A 6,094-nucleotide genomic window follows, 5' to 3' on the forward strand; every position below is an offset into this window, starting at 1 on the left:
GTTTAGGCTTACAAAATTTCGGTATAATTGATGTTGTGTGTGATTCAATTGGTTCCGGTTAAGAAAAACTGTTGTTATCTTGCTTTTGTATGGTATCAATTGTTTAGGCTTACAAAATTTCGGTGCAATTGAGGTGCTTTTAATGTCTACGTTGTTTCAATTGCTTCCGGTTGAGGTGAATAATTATGCAAGTTGATTTATTTTGGTTTGTATGAATTATTTATGGATTAACGAAATAAAAGGTGTACGGGATGAGTTTTTTAGTCCAATTCGATTTCGGATAAGAGAAACTGAGTTAATTCTGATCTTAGTTAGACTTATCGAAGTGAGGTTTCGGTTATTCAAGTCTAATCGAATGCCTTAACAAGAAATGCTAGTTAACTAACCTAGTACTTTTCTTGTTTAAAATTGAAAGGTATAAGTTTATGGATAATTAGAACCTGATAAGAAAAATAGAGTTTATCTTTATTTTGGTCTTATCGAATTAAGCGGTTGTTTTTGAACAATCGATTTAGCAAAGGGACTAAGGCGCTTAGTTGTTTTTTGGTTTACTAAACTAAATTGTAAAAATTGTTTCGGACAATTTTTTCCTTGGTAACATATCAAAATAAAACTACTTGTAGTTTCGGTTTTGATATTGGTTATCAGAACATGATGTGTAGAACCCTCGTGCCTAACTCTACAGGTTTGCAAGTCTATTTTGAGATTTGTAAGGTTCTTTTCGTGTTTTCCTTTATTTTTTCGTTTCTTTGTCATTTTTGTGACAAAACGGGGAGAAATATATGGAGTAAACATGTGATACTGGCATTGATTTTATATTGATTGGTATCGCTAAGGAAAAGAACATTGGTGCTTGAACGTTTATCTAACGAAAGAGTGAAAGCACAAACTAAGGGGGGGTAACATGTCATATGAAGTGGTATAACAAAGACGTGCGGATTGAATATCTACCTATCTTCCTTAAGGGGAGTATTAGCTTTTTTATTATAATGTCAACATCGACATTTTCAAGGATTGAATGTAAGCAGTTTTACTGTGCTGTTGAATCGAGAATCAAGCGGATGTGTAATGAATTCTTGTAATTTGTTTATCCATATGATGTAAGAGTTTTGTCACTAAAATTGACAAAGCGGGATATTATTAGAGCATTGCTCGGCTGAACCCACCAAGCGTTGGTATGTCAAGTTTGGTTGTCATATTTTAGTGAATCAAAACTCATGTTAAGAGTCGCTTGATTATGTACTAGAGTCAACTTCGTATAGGTTAGCTTGAAAGTATTAGGATAGGAGACGTTACAAGTATTGCGAAGTCTTGAAGATGTGAAGAAGCAAGGAGCTAGAACGACAACAATCATCCTTCCACTTGAGGTTAGTGATATTTGACTTGAACTGTTTCATTCCCTAACGTATTTTTCAAGTCGTGCATATTGAAAACATAACTGCGAAGCATATTTGAACTCTAGATATACATAGTATTAAGGAATACAATACGAGGTTTATTGCTTAACCATTAAACTTTGTAGATAAGACATCGCCATAATCATTTGAATGTTATTGTGATTATGTATAGGTGTGAGGTGCATATTTCATCCTAGGGAACAATGTTTACATGTGTTTTAAGGAAGTAAGTTCATAAACTTGTTTGTGAACCGAAAAGGAAATTGCCAGGTGCTATTGGATTTGTTATTCATTGCATATCTTATGAACAACCAATAGGTGTGATTGAGTATAACCGCTTACAACTTGTTTGTGTTCTTGGTAGAACTATTCACAAAGGCCTGACTTATGTATTAATATAACTTTTATTAGTAAAACCGATCTTAAGTAATCACCTGAGATGGTATGATCGGGTTCGTGTGTCTGAACAATTATGGGAAAGGGGAACCGATCCTAGTAAGAGGTGCAGTACATCACAAGGAGAACCAATCATTGTATTGGGTGTAGCAAGGTTTATAGCAGAAAGGGGAACCGATCCTATGGACATGTGCAACACGTTTTTAGGAAAAGGGGAACCGATCCTATGGACATGTGCAACACATATAAGTTAGATACCATATATTTGTGGGGAACCGATCCTAGTACCTAGTCAAACGAATTTTGGAAATCTAGTGTGACTATGCACAATACTCACATGGAGGTAGAACCGAAACTTGTTTTGGTAGAACCGTTAAGCCCATGATTGTGATTGAATGTTGGTTTGATCAATCACATAGTTCTTTAAAGTCAGATGAACCAATTTTAAACTTGTTTGGAAGTGTGGAAAATCGGTTTCAAGATTGTAAGTGTGAAAGAGAACTTACAAAGTAAGGATGTCGACAAACTTTGAACACGTGCTGTGAATGTTTATTTCTTTAATTGTTCAAAAATATTCCTTAACGGCTAAGGGAAGAAAATCCCAGGATCGAAACATAAATAAGTTAAGAATCTTTTAATTAAGGTTATTAATTTCATTTTGTAGGGAAATTCCAGAATTAGTAATGTGCATTTACTAATTAGATTTTTCCGAGAGATTTCGATCATTATTTTTGGACAGGGCATTTCCAGGAATTATGAAAACCGAATCTGTGCTTTAATGAATATCTTGAAAATATTTTCGGTTTTGGAAATTCCTTGGTGTCCAAATTTCCTTGTCTATAAATACTTGAATTTTGCCTTTCTAGCAAACTAATCCTTCGTAACAACAAACTTCTTCTTTTGTTGTTGTTACTGGTGTAGCCGCCTATTCGGAGAGGAGAGTAACCTAATTAGGCGAAATATCTTATGGCCGCTCAGTTTAAAGTCTTCTTTGGAATTGAGAAGCTCTAGCGTGTACCGTTGGTGGAAAACTAGATAATTGCGGTTTATCTTTTGTTTTCGATTGATTTGATTGACTAACGGTGGTTGAAATCTGATTGCACCTAGTTTGTTTATTCTTGAGAATCTTCTCTTCTGATATAAGATTCACTCAAACTAGTTCAGAGTTTCGACATGGATCTTTAGACTGTTGTGAGTTCTAAAGACGATCTTGTGATAATCCATTGTTAACAGACTCTGTTATGTGCGTGACTGATCACAAGAGATTCAAGTGATTGTGTGCAGGTTTTTATTGAAGACTTAAGAAGATTTGAAGACAGAGAAGATATCAAAGATCTGACTTGGGTTTTATAATCTTTGGAGTGCACAATACTTGTTTTGGGAAAAGTGGATCCAATTAATAATAGGTTTATCCTTGTGGTAGATTGGATTGATTAATTGAGTTGATCGGCATCAACACAATTCTTTGGATTAAGAGTGTTGTTGGTTTAATCTTAAACGATTACTTCGGTAATTCAACATAAGATAGATCAAAGGACCTGACGAAGGAGTTTATGTTAAGATAAACGGAAGAGCCTTTGTCCGACTCATATCACTTGGTTGAATAGAGTTGATACCAAACAGATTTGTTGTTCCTTTACTGTTTGGAATACGAACCAAATGAATTGTTCCAAGTACGTGACTTATTTATAAGTTGGAGGCGTGGGAATATAGACGGAACTAGGTGAACTATAGTTTTAGTTACTTGGTCTCAACTATATGAAGTTAGGTGTAATTTTGTGCAGCGTCTTAATCCTGAGAGTATTCAATTCTGGACAAGGTCCCGGGGTTTTTTTGCATTTGCGGTTTCCTCGTTAAGAAAATCTTGTTGTGTCATTTACTTTATATTTCCGTATTATAATTGTTTTATTATAATTAAAGTAAATCGCACAAACGTTAATTCCTATTTACTTGATAAGCAATCCTATTGTGTTTGGTTAAGTCCGAACCTTTGTATTAAGTAAACATACTTCCTTTTTGTATTGTCTCGATCTCGTATCCATAGACGATCACTCGAAGTTTGAACCGATTAGTTGTATTGTCTCGACTCAGTCCATACACAACCACTTTCGCAGAAAGAACTTATAGGTAGGAAAAGTTTTAGCTTGGTCTCCTTTTATCATTTATAATTCCATCCATAATTTCAGTGAAATTTTTTGATGCATTTTCAGACTTTGCAGCATATTTACCAATGTAATGAACAACTGACTCAGTGGTAATCACACCTGACCAATCTATGTTCGCCCGCCAAGTTTTCAAAACGGATCGATTATGAGAATTTACCAATGGATCATTTATTCTTTCCATAAACCGATAAATATTATTGTTGGGTGGCTCATCTACAATTTAGATTCAAATAGAATCTCCATTGGAAATTTAAACCGGCACACTTGTTGCCCATTTGTCTTGCTTTTCCTCAAAAAATAGTTTCCACATCTAGAATGCCGCATAGCACAATTGACAGGAGATGCATAGTCATCGTCATCATCTTCTAAATTGGAATCTAAAGAGATTTTCTTCACACAAGGATGATTTTGCATGTCCGTGAAGAATGATGGGTTTGGATTTAAGGTGCAGATTATGTTATCAAAGTATTGGCAGATTGAACGACGTACCTGCTCATCTGTTGCAATATTTAAAACATTTGGTTTATCCTTCATCCACAAAAATCCATGGACATGACCGCTTCCTCGGTTTTTCCACTCAAATCTATACCAATGATAAGCCACATCAAACTCTTTTTCAGATACTCTTTGAAAAATATACGCACCCTTTTCTGAAAAAACCACGAGGCAATCATTGGATTCTCATTTAGGAGCCTTGCCTTTTCTCTCCTCTTTTCTGCTGGATCTAGAGTTTCTAATATGTTGTCAAAGGTCAAGAAGTGCATATAGTTCAGGCCACTAATTGTTTCACCATTGCTATAAGTTCCTTTAATCTGCTGTGCCAGTAATCTCTGGTTCCACGAATTTTTTGTGCGCAATAAGATACACGAGAAGATAACCCGGTATCCGCGGATAAGACCATTTCTCTAATTCTTTCAATCGAAAGATTACCATCTTGCGGATTGTTATCGACATAAACAGATCTTAAAGACAATGCACGCCACCTAGTCAATGAATTTAGTGCAAAATACCTGAATTTCGAGTCCCGTGCGAAGCGCCCATCCTTGTATTTCATTAAGTATTGAAAATACTGGCATTCACGGACTTTTCTAGGCCTCAATAGTCACAAATCAGCAGTACCATAAGGAAATAGAGTCGGAAAGCCATGGTGATATAACCTTTTGTTGTAAACGCATTGATAACTTCACTTGTAAACAAGCACAATATATACTAAGACTTGATGATAAGTTTCAGAGATAAAAAAAAGAAGTTAAAGAACATCGACAAAATTAGCTGTTGACATTCATAAGAAAAGATATACAAAACATTATGAAAGTACGAAACTGTGTTACACCCTTTTCCCCTTTTTCAGTGTGTTTCAATAAACTATTTAAGATTCCATTACTTGCCGTCGGAGAGTGTTAAGGATCGAGCAAGAGAGAGGAGAGCATACACGCGGAAGTACAAAACGATTACATTGATAATAATTTTGGTGTATCTTTCTCATTGATTCTTCAAACTATTTATACAATCACAAGACTTGGTTCTCAAGACACAAAACTTGGTTCTCAAGATATTGAATTCCTAATATAACTCATACAACTTAAACTCCGAATCTTCTAAATATAGACTCTCCTATATTATTTCCTAATACCCTCCCTCAAGATGGAGCATGTAGATCACGAATGCCCATCTTGGACAAAAGAAATTTAAACTAATCTTTCCCTCACATTTTTGTGAAAAAGAAAAGAAAAAAAAATATTCCAATTTTGATCCTCATAGTAGTTTTTGGACATTTCGGTCCCGATTGTAGTTTAAGGACATTACGGTCCCATCTTCGTAGTTTAAGGAAATTTCGGTCCCCTTCGTAGTTTAAGGACATTACGGTCCCGATTGTAGTTTAAGGACATTACGGTCCCATCTTCGTAGTTTAAGGATATTTCGGTCCCCTTTGTAGTTTAAGGACATTTCGGTCCCCTTCGTAATTTAAGGACATTACGGTCCCATCTTCGTAGTTTAAGGACGTTTCGGTCCCCTTCGTAGTTTAAGGATGTTTCTGTCCCATCTTCGTAGTTTAAGGACATTACGGTCCCATCTTCGTAGTTTAAGGACATTTCGGTCCCCTTTGTAGTTTAAGGACATTTCGGTCCCATTCGT

This window comes from Papaver somniferum, chromosome 11 (genome assembly GCF_003573695.1).
Source record: "Papaver somniferum cultivar HN1 chromosome 11, ASM357369v1, whole genome shotgun sequence".
NCBI classification, from domain to species: Eukaryota; Viridiplantae; Streptophyta; class Magnoliopsida; order Ranunculales; family Papaveraceae; genus Papaver; species Papaver somniferum.